Here is an 18,224-nt window from a genome sequence, read left to right as displayed (position 1 = left end):
CAATATAAACACTGCCATAGTCACCTCCCTACAGGTCTCTCACCCACATCTGCCTTAACCAGTCCAGGGTCAGGAAACAAGCCCGGTTTCTTCACCATGTGCCTTCTTTAGGTCTCCTTCTTGTTTTCCAACTCTCTTCCTTCCTTTCTTCTCTCCTTTTTCTCTGCTCAGCTCCACCCTCCTTCTGGGTTGGGCAGGGAACCTGGAACTTCCCTTTTTCCTAGGGACCACCCTGTTACATATCTACCTTATTCCTCAATAAAACTTTTAAAAATTATTAGTAGGTATGGGTCAGAGTCATATTGGAAAATATCTTCTGCATTTGCTTCTTTAGTCATTTGTGATACTAGAAGATTTCGGTCAGAAAAAAAAAAAGTTAAAACATTCAGAAACAAATCCTCTATGTATGATTAAAATTTTCATTCCAAATAGTGCAATTAAGTAAAAATATTTGACTCCAATTGTCCCACTGTATTTCTTTTTTCACATAGCATTTCAGGGCTTTCTTACTGATTCATAAATCTTTATGTGTCTTTTAAGAGTTTGTGCCATCTTTTCATTATCTATAATATATCTACAGGAAGCTCATCTATCAGGACTGCAAATGTGCATACTATTATAAATTCAAACAACGATCAAAATGTAAGAAGGTAAAGCATAAATAAACAGATAAGGTTTGTCATATCAGGACTCTTACATCAAAACAATTTTTGAATGGGCATAGTTCTTAATAATAATTTTACTGTGGGAAAAAATCCACTTACTATACTCACTATGGATATGAATTTTCAATCTGACTTTTACATTAAGGCTACAATGAACAGATTCTCTATAAAGATGAATCTTAGTAATTCATTTCTTGAACCAGTCATAAAAACCCAATCAAAGTTGACTGAACTTGAAATAACAGTCACTTGCCTGGTAATCTGTATTCAAAATTATGTTACATACAGTATTTTTTTTCTAATTCTGATAGCCCACTTAAGTCAGTAATCCTGGCTTTATAATTCACTACTAATAATGCTAAGAAATTGGATGAAATAGATTTTCAGATTCAATCTGGAACAAATAGATGTAGGGATTTTCTGAGTCTCCACAGGCATTTAAATTCAAGTTACATAAAAAACTCATCAATACTTTCTATTTTAATAGTTATTAATGTAGGAATAAGATTTGCCATCAGTTCTTTAATTTTTTTTCAGTAAAAACTCAACAAGATATTCTTTTGATCTCTAATTTTCTTTAAATTATTTATAAGTAGTTATAATTAATAAATTATTATTCATTTTGGATTGTTGGGAGATTGAGCACTAGAATTTTAAATGCTTATTTCAGCAACTAAAAACCATACTAGCTTTTTAATGTGTAATTTTCAGACTTTGAATATGCTAGGCAAATGTAATGAACTTGTATCCCCACAAATTAATAATTATCAATAACATATGAAGAATAGTATCTATGTCTTTCATATCCTGATCAAATTTAAGTTATATCTGAGTAACTTATGACGTCCATACCTATCACGCTCTCTCCACCTCAGTGCTTTTGAACTTTCAGATTACTGTCTTGATTGCTGAAAGAGTATCACTTAGTCTAACTTCTCATTGCTTTTTTTCTTCATGAATTCCACCATTTTAATCAAATTCCACCATTTTAAATCAAGACTAAACTGTATTGGATAACTCCTTGTTGTCCAGGTAAAATTAATAGCATACCATTTTCCTCTCAAAGCTGTGACATTTGCATGGCAAATTATATGGCAGTATAGTCAGATATGTATTACATATATGACATGATTATCCCAGTTTGGGGTCTAAATTATCTCTGGAGTCCAGCCCACTCTCTTTCCACACCAGTTTTTATTCTACTTTTTCCTTTTACTTTCCTCTTTCTCTCCTCTAATCTGGTCTCTACATAATGGACTTGTTAATTCTAAAGCAAATCAAAAGCCTGACTTTAGTTAGTGCCATTGCTTTGTAATAAAAATTATATTCATTTTTTCATAGTCCCTATCCCACCTAGTCTTTTCCTACAACACTGGCCTTACCCTAGACTCCTGTCTATTTATAATTTCTCAAACACTTTGCTTTTGCCGGTATTGGGCCTTACACATATGATTTCCTCTTTCAATAAAGACCTTTCCTCAGTTTTTTCTGAGTTGAACTACTGCATCCTTAAGATTTTTGTTTGTCATCTCCTGAAAGGTCTTTACTAAAAATAAAAGTATAAATACATTCAGGCCCTCCTTGGTAGTACAATGGGTTAGATCACACACACACACACAAACACACACACACACACACACACACATATATATATATATATATATATATATATATATTCTAGTGTAGTAAAACTGATATGTTATGAAGAAGACAAACTATTTTTTTAAAAGAGATACTGAGGAGAAACCTTTGCTTTTTCACTTCATTATTCAGAAGGCCTCAATGGTAAAGTAATGTTAGATATGAGACATACATAATGAATAAGTGTCAGGTATATGAAGAGGACTTTGAGGATAAGAAAGAACTGCTGTTAAGTCCCTGAAAATTGAAGGAGCTTGAGAAATTTTAAATAAAGGATGAATATGACTTTAGTGTGATGAACATGCCACCAATATATTTCATTTAATTCCATAGCTTTTCATAAAACATCTACTGCATAGTAGTCATTGTTTTAAATATCAGGAAGTTATCTATACTTTAGAGCTTTTGAGGAAAAGTATGTTAAGACATTCAATAGCAAAATTTAAGAACAGGTAAATTCTAGTGTTTGCTTCTCATATTCAAATGTGAATTAAATTTTCCATTATATCAAGTTGAATAGTTTTCATGCCACCCAATGAATTAGAAGGAAGTATAAGCCTAGTACATGGATTTACTGGGTTCCCTAGATTAACATGACCTTCTAAAGGAATGAACAGTTTATTGTTATATGAGTTGTAAGTATTTACTGAATTGTCAAATCTAATTTTATGCTCACCAGTATGCTGAACTACTTTTTTTCGATCTTGCCACTTCAGAAAATTGAATGTAGTGTAGGGTCATAGTGTCGTTTGATTCTCCAAGGGTTAAGCAACCAGAGACTATTTTAATTTCATTATTTTGTATAGGAATAGGAGAATAATGTTGTTATACAAAGACCAGGTATCACATTAAAGTGTGATCCAAAGGAAGAACTCAAATGAGCAGAATTGGACTTTTTTTTTAATATTTATTTATTTATGCATACAGAACTGGGATAGAGGCCAGAGGTGCAGGGGTAGTGAGAGGATTCACCAGAAACAGAGTGGGGAGCAGAACAGGCAGATCAACGAAGTACACTGCTGAGGGGAGCAACGGGCGAGTCAGGAGAGGTCTGCCGCACCATGGAATCACCTCTGGGGCAGGGATCAAACTCATGCTGAAGTGGTATTAGCTTCTTAGTGCTGTGCTTTAACTGGCTGCACCACCAGGGAGGACCCAGAATTGGACTTTTAATGGTGAATTTAACGGGGTATATACAAGAGTCAATTTTGAATGGTGAATACCCAAAACATAATGTTATCATGAAGTGTCACTACAATAAGACTAAGTAAAGAAACAGAAAGGGAGAGGAAGATCTATCAGGATGTGCATACACAGACCAAAAGGCTATGGTGACTACAGTAAAAAGCAGCCACATACCAGTCAAATAGAGAAGACTTAGGAGGAACTGGCCATAGTACCTTGACCCGAGACTTCCAGGTTCCAGAACTATGAGAAAACAAATCTTTTTTGTTTGTTTAAACACTGTATTTATAAAAGGAATGTAAATGCAGAATAACAGGCAACAGACTGGGCTAGGATAATTGCAATATATATGGCTTCAAAATGAGTATACAAAATATATTAAGAGCATACAAATGAATCAGTAAAAGTAAAATTAAAGGAAAAAATGGTCAAAAATTATAGGCAGTCTTTCACACAAGAAGAATGTTAAGTAGAAAATAAGTAGGTTACCACTGTAGAATTATGACTTGTTTTAGAGCATGTGCTCTGTGACATTTAATTTTTGTGTCAACTTGATTGAACTAAGGGGGTACTCAGACATTTTTAAAATGAAATTCTGGGTTTATCTGTTTGAATGTTTCTGAACAAGATTAACATTTGGATCTGTAAATTGTCCTGCTTCTCCCCTTTACCCTTGCAACATACTGGTGGGTTTTATCTAATCTGTCTATTTAAATCCTAAATAGAACAGAATGGCAGAGTAAGAGAGAATTTGCTCCTCTGATCATCTTTGAGTTGAAATATGGCTCTTTTCCTGCTTTTGCATCCCATTGGCTTTCCTGGGCCCCTGATTTGCTGACTGAATCTATCTATATATTGCTATGTCTATAACTGTTATATGTATGTCTCTACATATGTATGTATATATATGGAGAGATAGGGGAAATAATATAAGATTCAGCAAATAATGGTGGAAGATAGGTTTTAAAAGTCTTTGCCTTTCTCCATCCAAACTATAAATCTTGGTTGACAGACTTTATATTAGCATATTACCATGGAGCTGTTCTTTGTCAGAATATAGAACTTAGCTCTCTTAGTAATAGTGAGTAAGAGCAGTTTCTAATTACTCCCTGGATGTGTTACAGTATGACTGTTATTCATATATGCTACTTTAGTACCTTACATCAATTAATGGGTAGCAGTAGGATATATTACATATTTCATTAGGATTTAGGACTAAACCAGAGGAGTACAGGGCTAGTAAATTAGTAGTAAACTTTAAAGTCTCCTTTGTTAATAAACAAGCTACATGAGATAACATCTTGACAGGTATAAGTTCAAAAAAATTTTAAAACAAATATAAACTGTACAGTTTATATTTGATTCATTTTTATAGAATAGAACTGTGAGATGATCACTTTTTTGAATAATATTTTGAGTATTTTTTAAAAAAATATTTGCATCCTTTTGAACAATATTTGCATCCAAGTGTCTCTCAGAAAAAATAGAGTATTATTTTTTTTTTTTCCTGTAGAAAACTACAGGTTATCAGGCAATTTTCTATTGGTGTCAAGATGTCCTCCACTGACTATTTCTTAGACATGCTGTTCTTCATTTAAGTAGTCAGCACATCTGACCCACTATCAATGAGAATTTCCATCTATTAGTGGCACATAATTGAGAAATAACGGATGATGTTCAGGGTGAGGTCTGTGAGTAGAGAACAGAGTTTTCCAGTTAGAAGTATACTAGCTGTTATGGAAATGAAATATGTGACCTCAACATTAACACTAGCAGGATCTAATTGAGTTAACCATCTCTGTCACACAATGTCATATAAATAACTAATATTCTTGTCATTATCACCCCATGATATGTTAATGTTTTACATTTCTAAGTTTCACTATTCAAATCATAATATTCCTAGAATGACATTTTTTTCATGTAGCATAGATAATATTTTCCTAGAACCTCTCTAACGTTTTAGTTATCAGTATTATATTAAAAATATAATTTTAAATTAGTAATTTAAACAGATTGCTTAAAAGCAATTACATTAAATGTTTCTAAATTCTAACTGGTAAAAGATAACACATGATATCTCAAATTGAACTTTAAGGAAACATAACAGTCATTTTTCTCACAAAATTCAGGAAACAAAGGAAAAATAAGACACAAGAGTCAGCATTAATTTTTCCACATAAGTGTAATCAGGACAGATGTTATATTTTTGTTTACTTGTAGTCAACCTAATTTAAAACAGACAGAATCTGTCTGTTGAGTTTCATTTCAGAATCTAAAATGTTGAGTTTCTTCATTCACTTGTAATAAATAGAATGAGGAATGAGGAGAGAATTCGGAGTTTGTTCTTTCTGTCTGTATCTACAAGAAAACCTGTAAAATAAGAGGGTCTCACTTTCTCTACACATAACTTACTTACCACCACTTTCTCATATCAAATGTTCAGCATATTTAATAAAATGCTAAGTGAATGGTTGCATTTCATCTTCCAGTCAGTCGATGGATCAACTGTTATCCCCTCCCCCATACAGAAGAGATATGGAAGACTCAACAAGTTAGCTGTATTTCTCAAACAGTAAATGTAGTCATGGCTTTGAATTCAAGGCTCTCTGATTGCAAAGCCTTACATTATTCTTTGTTTCTATAATTTTCTGCAAATAAGTTATTATTATACATAATAATAGCAGACATATGTTAACAGACAGTGAAAAAATCTTTGTTTTTCTTTCAATGTTGGTATAACTTCACATTTACAGAAATGTGTTTAAGGTGATAACAAACTTTATAAAATACAACCTACAGCTCTCTATCCATATCCCCCCTTCCCTCTCATTTTCTTTTCACATTCAGGAGTTCCAGAGATGAGTCTAGAAATCATATGTTGGGGTATCTATTTCTGCTAACACTCAGTAATGGAGATATATATAAAATGTTAGATTTTATATAGATATATAATCATATATATATAATAGATACCTATATATAGTTATATATAATATATAGTTATATATGATATATATAATAATGTATATGATGTTAGATGGATGTAACATCATCCATCTATTCATCTACCTATAGCTCATATAAGTTTCATCTGGTCACTGATCTTACATTCCTTCATGGTAAATATTAACTTAAATATGTCATACACCTTGCTGGTTTGCCTCTGTAATAAGTTTTATTCCACATCTCTCTGAACTCTCTGGCTTTTCCCTCTGTCTTGTGTGTGCCTATGAAAGCCCTACTGTTCATTAAAGTCACAAATGTTATACTCAGTAAAGACATTAACTTCTTTTCCCATTTTTGACTCTTCCATCATCCGTACCTCTATACAGCATTTCATTTTTAACTCTTCCTTCTGTTTTTTTTTTCTTTGCATAAAAAGGATGAGGTCATATCTCAGCTATTTCTCTATTACCAACACATTTATTCTGTTCTGGCATATTTCTTGACATGAAGTACCCATAGTACCTATTTATAAAGTGAATACTATTGCAAACTTATTCAAATACATTACTTACTTAAAGATGATTTCCCTATTTTACCAAATATATTTACAAATTAAAATGGTACACACAAACTGTCACCTGATTTTGATAAAGCGATGCAGAACAGATTTGAACAAACATGTTTCTTAAGCTATAGTTGCTTCTCTATTTCTCATTATCACAAATACGATTAGATACTGTAGAGAAATTTTTTTTTAGCAATTGAGATTGTACTCTATTCTACATTAGTCGATTATATTGGTCAAGACCCTTCCTTTGCAAAAATGTGTTTTTCATATGTACTGTTTTACTGTCATTTATCTAGGTACTAAACTAATTTTTTAAATCTAAGTAAAATTAACTGTTAAATCTTGTGACTTATCTATTAAAGTCTGAATTAACAGTTCTCAACAAGCTACCTCATTTACTACTGTTTCTTCAATGCTTTATTTTCAAAACTGCAAACCACTCATTATGATTCTGTATGGATTTTATCCTCTTACTACCTACTCATTTCTAAATTTGACATTGCCTTAATATTATAATTTATTTCCTTTTATTGGTTATTCCTATAAGTAATATTTCAATCCACCTTAAGTTTTATTCAAATGTAACCTACTAATCTTCAGCATAATTACAGTGATGTCATATGATAATCTGATGAGGGAAATGCAGTACATCATTCATAAACTTAACTCATGTATTGTCAGACTTACAGTAGATATTCAAAAATAATTCCTTTGCTTTATCTTCCTTTCTTGTTAACCCTCTCCCAATCTTAGGCAGTTGATTCTCAACTTCAAATGATCCAATTCATTTCAGGTACTTGATAATTTTGTATTCTGCATGATTGTATTTGTGAGTTTCTCTTGAAAATAAATGAAACCTATATATTATCTATCTATACACATACACACACACATATATATGGATATGCACACATATATGCATATATCTATATGTTTATGGACCATTTTCCTCTGTATATGGGTGTAGAAACACACACGCACACACACACATTTACATGTATATGTATAGGTACATAGTCATATGCATGTGTGCATTATATATGTTATATGCACACATGTTGATAGATTTATATATTAAATTTGATCTCTGGTGATGCAGTTCTTGTAAAATTGTTGACCAAATATTTGAAAAGTGAAGTTTAAAGCAACTTATGGTTTATAATTAACTTTTAGCAAGAAAAAAATTAATGTATTTTGATGTCTGATTTTATTGCCAAAACAAGATGTGTTAACTTTGTTATCCTACAACACTGGTAGTCCTAGCTAGAAATCACTACTTGTTTAAAAGTTAATGTGAATTGACATCTACTATGTTCTTCATGTATACACAGTGAAATTTTGTGCAATCTCTACTTCAAGGGGGTTAAAATATTTTTCTGAACCTTTGAGGTATAATTACTTTTTATAGGTGTTTCCAAAAGGCAGTATGCCATTTAATGGGTAATAAGTGGAAGTATTTATTTGCTACATAGAAGATACAGTTGTATACTTTTTGCACATGTGTGTGTGTGTGGCAAGAGCCATGCTATCCACATTGTATGACAAGGTTCTGACATGAGGGAAAAATCCTGAAAAGTCAGGATATTCCACAGCTGGTTCCTGCTGGATTCTTTTCATTTGTTTATGACCCTTTCCAAGAAGTACAGTTTGTTTTTGACTGTTCTCAAGAAGCATAACAATTATCCAAATATACATTCAATATAAAGTCAATAGTTAATTGATTGGATTGATTGGTTTAAAACAATAGCATTGTACATAGAACAGTAATTAATATTCCTCTGCTTGAGAGGGCTGGCACAAATCTAGGTCCCACAGTAACCAGAGACGTGCCACTGTCCAAAAATTCTGAGAATCAAAGGCTGTAATAATTTCCTGCCGAGTCCCCAATAAAAGATCTATAGTTTTAAGTAACATTGTTTTGTTTTAAGTAATATAGTTATAAATAATTATGTTTCCTTACTCTTTCCTTTAATTTTCACCCTGACCTCTTTTCACATAGAAAGGTTTTTTTGATAAGATTAATAGGATAATAACCAGTGAACATGTAAAAAAAGGAATTTCTTCCTAATTCTTATGTTAGATATAGAGACTAAGTTGACAATACAATTACAAGAATAGTGATTAATAGAAGCTCCTTTTGTAGATCAAAAAGGGTTTTTCCTTAGGGGCACGGAAAAGTCAGTCCACTTGGCGTCGGATTTTTTTCTGACTCCTAGTTCTTTAACACTAGATTCTGTAACTTTAAGATGATTGTTCATTGAGAAATTAACAAAATAATTGCTTAAGTTGTAATAGCTAACTGATCAGCATAGAAATGTTTTGTTTATTGATAACTGATCACTATAGGTATATTTTGTTTAACTGATCACCATAGGAATATTTTGTTTACAACTGATTGGTCACTATAGGAACATTTGTGTATGAATATCACAGTCTCAATAAGAGATTAAAAAGTCCCGAGCTGTCTTTAAGAAAAATGTGATGATTGTGTGACTTATAAAAATGAAGGTAAAGAAGATGAGATAAATATCAAATAAATCTTATTTTCTTCACCTTCATTTTAGAAATATTTCATGAGATAATACAGGAAGACACTAATAGGTAATACTATAGGCAGAAGGAATATAAAGATTAAAGCATTCAGTTTATTTATTTTATGACTTGAAAACTATATATGCCATATAAATTGAAAAGAAAGAAGTTGGACACATGTTATTGTTTAGGAAAGATGAAAAAATGACATGATAGGTAAAAACTTATATATTATTATAATGTGCTAGTTGCTAGTAGGCTTCATCAAAAATAATTTTATTTAAAACAAGTATTTTAATGAAGCTTTGGCATTCATAAATATTTTGCAAATCAGAAATATGAAGGTTGTCAGCACCATTGGCTAAAGTATAAGAAATATTAACATATAAGCTTTTGTGTTGTTTACATATTAGGTATTTTGGCTTTATAATATATTTTCATCATGTTCTAAATATATATACGTATTTTAAAAAGAAGTAAATTAATGTCATTGCATTACGTTTCAAATTCCTGGCTAACCTCTCAAAAGCATAATGTTGTACGGAATGCCCTCTGTTGCATTAAATAGCCTACTGAGCCCAAGGAGGAAAATCCAGAAAACCAAATCCAAGCAAATCAAAACAAAACATGATAGTCCCAAGTGTAGCTCAGTAACAAAGAAGAAAACATTGTCTGTGTTAAAAACTAGGGAAAGAAAGCATTGATATTGTGGTGTTTCTGAAAGAAGAGGATTATTATTTTCTCAGAATGTATTCCTAACAATTTGCAACAAGTGTGGCACTTTCTTATGAGATTTACAAATTGTCCCTCTCAATAAGACCTTTCCTACAAGGGCTAGAAACACAAAGAGAAAGCATATCTACTTTTTTGGCATTTTCAAATTCTCTTGATTTTCATATCTTTGAGTATGGATTTCTACTCTTGATAAAAAAAAACAAAGTTTTCCTTTTTGTTACTGAGCCAGACTTGGGAATAATGTCACTTTCCTCATTGGGCTTAGCAGTCTATTCAATGCAACAGATGACATAGGACATTTAAGCAGAATTTTTCATTGACCCCTTTCCTTAACTTTTGTCCTGTAAATGGAACTCTAAGGTCCTGTATTATGGATATTTATGCGATGCGACTTTTTACTTTTTACCTATAATCCAAACTTTTGGTATGCACTTCTAATTTACTAACAATTGAATTAATCTCATCAACGATAGATTTAGAGTGACTGACCAATTTCCATTCACAGTCTTTTATGTTCTACCACAATGGAAAGGGATTCAGGCATCTGGAAATGTAACATTAAGAGAGATGATTATTCTCAGTCACATCACTAGGTAAATACAGTGAATTCCTTTCAGTTCAAGGAATTTGAGTATACCATCACATCGTGCTTTAAAATAAAAACCAAGTCTTTTTTTTTTTTTTTTAAAGATTTATTTTTTTATTTGTACATCCAGAACCGGGATACAGGTCAGAGAGGCAGGGGCGGTGAGAGGACTCACCAGAAGCAGAGTGGGGAGCAGAACAGGCAGATCCACGAAGTATACCGCTGAGGGGAGCAGCAGGCAGGTCTGCCATGCCATGTGGTCACCTCTAGGACAGGCGGGGATCGAACTCATGCTGAAGTGGCTTTAGCTTCTTAGTGCTGTGCTTCAACCCACTGTGCCACCAGGGAGGGCCAAGTTTTGTTTTTTTAAAGTAATGACATGATGACGTTAACATGTTACACATGCTTCTTGGATTCTTCAGGGCTTTCTTGAGAAGTTAGCCATTATGTCTGTCAACAAGTGAAGAAATAAGAACATCAAACATCAGAATGTAACAGAGCTTCTGAGGCCCAAAATCCAATCCAAGGCCAATAGCTACATCTCTGTAGCAGAGTACTATAACAGGTCAAAGAACAGTGCCTAACAAAAGACAGGTTTACTGTCTATGGGTTCTCACATGCTCACATAATTGCAAATCAACTTAGGCTCAAGGAATAACAGCCGTGGGTTTTAATTTACAAACAGGAGAAGCAGAGAGCTTAATAGTGTTAAAATATTGGAATGTTGCTTGTGGTTAAAAACTAACAAGATGTTGTCAAAGGCCCTGGATGTTATCAGAAGCCCAGGCACCAGCAGGACATTACTTGCAGTTACCACCTGCATGAAGGAGGATCCGAGAGTGACTCATCCTAATGGACTCCATACTTTGGAAATTTCCCAGCTGCGAATTTCACTATATAAGACCCTCTGTTCAGAGGCTCAGGGTCCATCCCGTCTGGGCAAGACTGCTGTGTCGGTACACTTTGGGGATGGGACCCTAGCCCAGGCTAGCAATAAAGGTTTGTACTTGTCTTTTGCATCGGTTCTCAGCATTTCTTGGGCTCTAACAATAACACCACATGTGGCCAGCTATGCAACCTCAGATAGTGTCCACGATATTCAGATGTAAGCAGAGTGCCAGTCACCTGTCATCAGTGCTGGACAGGACTGGCCGGTAATAATGGTCACCACCAGTTTCCAAGAGGTGCCAGGGACACCATATGTTAACAGCCATTTGTGAGTCTCTGGCCTACACCTATCACCAAAACCTCTCTGAAACACCAGCACCAGGGCCTTTGCTGCTCCTCTCAGGATATCTGGAGACTGGACCAGTGGCAGGCATGGCAGCCATGTCTTTGTAAAAATCTTTGACTTCTCTTCCTTTCTTGTAAGTCAGCTTCTGGATGCTTCTTCTTTCTTTAGAGGCCAGAAACAGGGTAATTCTTCTGAGGACAGGGACAGAGTACCCCTGGGGTCTTTCTGACCCTGCCTCATATCCTCCTTCAGGATCCTCCAATCAATGATTGAAGTGATCAACTGTTTAACAGCAATCAACTAGAGCTTGCACCCATTTGGTCCATTCTATGACCCAGGTACCAAATAAAAAGAGGTTTCTGGGCTCCGAAGAGCTACAGCCAAAGCCAGCCTGCAGCGAACAGCAGGGGGAGAGAGAGCCACTGCGGCTACTAGTTCCCACTGCTGTGTTCCAGGTTCAAGAAGTAAATTAACTAGGTCACTGGGATAAAATTCAATAATTATCTCTAGGTGTAGCCACAAGGGATGTTGTTAAGTAGCCCAGTATATTGAGTGCAGAAGGCATACCAAGTAAAGCTTAGTTCAGGATCATTCCAGTAAGGTGACATTGCTCTCTTCCCAGTAATCATAGATTTTATGGTCTCATAGTAAAAAGAAGAAACAAATTCTTATCTTGGAAAACCTCAAGATTTTCAGTCTACTGACATTGAGAACAATGGATGTGGTTTCTCAAATATTTAGCTAAAAATAACATCTATAGCCTATAAAAAGGAATTCTGAAAAGAATACTGATTTCATTGTAAATCAAAGCAACTACAAAAATCAAAACTATCATTTGTATCAAAAGGTAGCCATTTATTCCTTGTGCTAAAAGTCATTTTAGCTATGTTATTGGTGTACTCCTCTGTTTAGGGCATGTTAACATGGATAATGGTGAGTTTAAGTTAGAAATGATGCTATCACAGTGTTCTAGTGTCGGAGACTCTTTGTTCCCCAGTCACGGATTTTTGGGGGGCAGAACAGGCAGGGTCTCAAGGTAGGAGCAGCATCCTCAAGCAGAGATTCCTGAAAGGGGGAAAGGAGGAGCGGTCGAGAGGAAGACATGGGAGACGGAGTTGGGTGCAAGTCTTCCTGTTCTGCTATCAGCAGAAGTTTATTTTATACATTTTAGGCAGACAATTAACATATGAATGGGACTGAGATGACAGTCTTTTTTCTGAGAGGAGTTTGGGGTCATATTGACCTTGATTTTTACTAAGACATCTTAGATGGTAAAGTAAAGGATTAGGGTGGAGGTGTGAAGGATAGAGTAAGGTTGTGGGCTAGGGTGCAGTGATTCTCTTGTAAGTCAATCACAAAGAGATACAGTAAGGTTCCTCAAAAGCTGAATAGGATATAGGTGAAGTTCCTTATTTGAAAATTAAATAGAAAACTTAAGAATTCTTTAGAAACTGAATAGCAGGATTGTGAGATAGTAGAGAGATGGGATTGGGTTCTCCTCCGGGCAGTAAAAGAATTCTGATTCTAGTACTGCCTTATCTTACAATATTAATTTTGTTATAATTGTTTTATTAATCAACCAGTTGTAATATTTCTGATTCCAAGAGGACTTTCCTATCCCAAGGCAGCGCTTGCTCACCTGAGCTAGGCAGCACCTTATGAGACTGAGGCAGTCCAATAGAAAACTGATGGTTGCTTGGAATATTTTGATTATTCAGAAAAGAGAGGTCATAACATGAGCTAGTATGGAAATTCTGATTTTTCAGGGCACACCCCTTCCATCTGGACCATGTCTGACAACAGAAGTTGCTTAGCTTGTGTCAGTCTAGCATGGAGCTAGATGTAGATCTTGAGAACTGTGGGTATTCATCTGGTATGCACTTATTCACCATTCCAAAAATGTCATCCCACCTCTAGAGGAAAACTGTAAGTGAATCATTATAAGGAGCAGAATACAGGTATGGAATGTGAGGATTATTTTCTAGTTTGTGTATTTTCAAGTCATTGGTATGTTCCTAATACTAGCAAATTGCTGTGGTAGTAAACATATTAACAAAATATTAAAGAGGGGGAGAAGCATGTTTAATGGAGACATTATGGGAGGTGTATGGAATCTAAACAGCAGCATCTAAGCAATCCAGTCTGATTTTCAGTGAGCATCATTCATTCTAAATTTGTAAGAAGAGCAGAAAATGACCTTTTGTATTGGTGCAGAATTATGACTGTAGGAAATTCTGAACTTCTGAATGGGCTTTCTGTTAGATTTGTTTGAGGGGAGATGACAAACTCAAAGAAATTAGATAAGAACTAGCATAATGAAAATGTCTTCTATTTTCTGAAGGATTGTGCAAATATGACAAATGCCTTAGTATAATAAGCAGCGTAACTTTTCTCAGTGACACAACATGTCTGCCTACACATTCAAGGTTACCTTTTTACCCATCATTGTGCTACCTTAATTACGAGGAGAAAAAGACTTTCCTGGTTGATCTTGCAACCAGAGTACAGTGTTATATTGTGGAATTAATTTTAGAGTACAATGTTATGTTGTGGAAAATCCAACCCAAGGGCAATAGCTACATCTCTACAGCACAGTGCTATAGCAAGTCAAAGGGCAATGCCCAATAAGAGACAGGTTATATCTTTTAGATAGTACAATGTTATATCGTGTACAATGTTATATTGTGGAATTAATTTTTCTCCTGAAATAGAAATTTTTAATATGAACTAGCTATTAAACATACAAGAATATTTCATACCAATAAAGAAATGAACTGGGAGTCTTGGAACAATCTACGTAATGCAGGATGCTGCTCAAGAGCAAGATCCAGGCTTTTTTATTGATAAACTAATCAGACAGCATTAATTGTAAGGGGAAGCAGGAAAGGAGATGGGGGAAGGGACTAGAAGAAAAAGGGAAGGGTGGAACTGTTATCTATTGTACTAGGGATTAGGGGTTTATTTCTTATCTGCTCAATTACTAGTTCAATTACTAGTTCCCTAGTCAAGGTTTCAAGCCTGTCAACAAGGCTTTCCACTGATCAGCTCCTGGGGTCCTTCCTTATACATCAGTCAAAGGCCCCCTGGCATTCTATGTCATACCTCTTGATATATTAATCAGGAGGCTCTTAATCGATTTGAAAGGTACCTTGTAGGGTTGGGCTCCTATGACCTGGCATTTCTGACCTTGCTTGAGGAATACAGAACTGTAGGTAAGAGAATGGAGGCTGGATAGGCAGCTTAGTATTAGCAGATCCTCAATTAACTTCCTTGCCACTTGTTTTCTGACACAGGTTTTAAAAAGCTTTATTTGCTGTTTATAATAGTATTTCTCAGTCTTTTATTATACTTAAGACACACAAACCTGAGCCAAGACCTCAAAGTTAAATACAATTCCATTTTTTTGATGACCTGTTAAGTACTTTTGTTAATTATTTCTTTATGACAAACTTTCTTCTCTTAAAATAAAATATACTAACTGTCACTTCTAGTCTTACTGGTATTGTAAAGGAGTAATTATTAATGATTATTAATCTCTTTCCTAACATAAAACAGTCAACGTTCTTTACAATGCTAAAAAAAGTATTTTCCATAATTTTTCCTGCCTATTTGTATTTCATAGAAATGTTCATTTATTTACGATATTTTTTAAAGAAAATGAAATATTTTACAGGGAAAAAATAAACATCATAACCAAAGAAATAGTTAAAAGCTTTCAGCTAGAGTTTTCATTTTTATCCCTTTGTGTACAGACTGTATGCAATAATCCATACTTCCATTTAGTGATTTTCATAACATTGACACATAAATGAAAGGAGTTAGAACTCACATCTTGTGCGTATTTGACAAGCTCTAACAGAATTGTTTGCAAAATTTTATTGAAATCCCTGCTTTCATTTATCTTTGTTAGCACAAGCCTCAGAAATCAGTGGTATGGAATTCTTCTATAATTTAACTCTAAGAGAATTAAGTGTGCAGGTGTTCAGAGAATAGCCTATTTTTCTAAGTAAACAAAGTCATTGGAAGAAATTATTATTTATATTAACTTATGAAAGAATATTCAATTGGTTTGATTCATTTTTAAAAGAACAAACAAAAATCATATTGCAAAAAAAGATGAGAAACCCAGAAACAAAGATGTAATTAGTCACAGTAATCTCATGAACTTGAATAAGTAAATAAATTTAAAATTGCTTTTACAGCTACATCAAAGAGTTTCAGAGTTGCAATCCTTCTTCAGGTTACTGTTTTAAATATTTAGGCTATATATCATATATTTTGATCTGTGGGCACTGTTTTCCTTGCTATACACCATAACAAATTCCTTACACAAGCATTCATAATTTACAAAGTGGAGGGAAACTTAAGAAATGTAATCCTTGTAAAAACTTGAAGTGTTTCTCTCTCCCCTGCACTTGTTAGATGGGGCCTCATGTAAACTTTCCTAGACAAATGAGTTTCAAGTGCATTTTGAAAGGTCTATACAGAAGGAAATTCAGTACTTTCCATTTTAATGGCTTGCAGCTCTGATTGAAGTTCTTTCTTTCAGCCAACTTAAATGTTTTATACAACATTTCAAGCTCACTTATTCTTGGTCTGCCCTTTGTGGCATCAGAGTACCGATCAGCACCTTCTATGTAATAATCCTTCATGTAATTGAAAACCAACTTGTTTCCCCAGCCTATTTTCGAACTTAAATAATATTAGTTCCCGTAACCTTTCCTCTGAGATTCTATTTTCCAAGCTATTAATCATGTTTATTGCTTGTCCTTAAATCTTCTTTAAGTTTTCCAAGGTCTTTTTAACTTAGTGAGTCCAGGCCTGTACACAACACTGTGATTATTCTAGGAAAATTACTTCCCACATCAGATTCATTGTTCTCTTTCTATATCCAGAGTCTTTGAATTGATAATTCCCTTTAGCAATGCTAAACGTAGGTTATTGTAGACATTGGCATTACTGTCTTACTCCCTTGCAATCCATCCTGTCCCATATAATGATTAGAAATAATTTACTTCTAAGTGCAATACAAATTTATTTGTTTAATTCTGAACTTCTCTAGTTGCAAAAAAACATTTAAAATTTATTTTTGTTTCAAATAGAGTCCTCTTACATAGAGGACTTTTGTTTCAAATAGAGTCCTCTTACCTCACCTAACTCAGTGTATGTTTACTCTTTTTTTTTTTAATAGTAGAATAAGTCATAGTCATGTACGATTATAATTGTATTTCTGTTAATGTCTCCATTTCAGTCAGTACATACTCTGTTGTTAATGTCTTTCTTTAGGTCTGTTAATAGCTACTTTATATATATTTTTTTCTGCTGTGTTGGTTGTATATACATTGAAAACTAGTATGTCTTCCTCTTGTATTGATACCATTTTCATAATACAACATCCATTTGGTCGTTTCCTATCCTTTTAAAAGAAATGAAAAAAAAATGATATAGGTAGACACTGGTTTACAGCATTATTTTTCTTTAGAGGAATAGGGTCGCCACATTCAGGCACTGTTGCCACACCACACCCACCACCAGTACATCCACAGTCCACCACCATAGTCCACTGTGCTCCCTCCCCTCTTTGTCCTCATCCCTCTTCCTGTCTGTCCCCCTCTAGTAGCCATATCTATGGTCATCTTTCTAAGGGTTGTTGTTAACTTTATGCAGCTCTGTATTTTGCATGTAAGTATGTCATCCTTTCTGACATATTTCCTTTCTTTTCTCATTTCTTTCACTTAGTATAACCTCCCTAAGCCCTATCCATGTTGCCACAAATTACAAGTTTATTTATCCTGTATGATCACTGAATAGTGTTCCATTGTTTATATAGACCACATCAGACAATACACTCATCTTTATTTGGACAGTTAGATTGTTTCCATAGCTTGACTTTATATAAATATTTATAACATGAGAACGCGTGCATCCCTCCTGTTTACTGTCTTTGTATTCTTTTTTTCTTTTAAAGATTTATTTATTTATTCATACAGAACTGGGGTACAGGCCAAAGATGTGGAGGGTGAGAGGATTTACCAGACAGAGCGGGGAGCAGAACAGGCAGATCGACAAAGTACACTGCTGAGGGGAGCAGCGGGCGGGTCAGGAGAGGTCTGCCACGACATGTGGTCA

Source organism: Condylura cristata, unplaced genomic scaffold, assembly GCF_000260355.1.
Source record: "Condylura cristata isolate star-nosed mole 26May11 unplaced genomic scaffold, ConCri1.0 scaffold00013, whole genome shotgun sequence".
In the NCBI taxonomy this organism is placed as follows: Eukaryota; Metazoa; Chordata; class Mammalia; order Eulipotyphla; family Talpidae; genus Condylura; species Condylura cristata.
The sequence above is the reverse complement of the archived record's forward strand: the minus strand, read 5'-3'. Positions refer to the sequence as shown.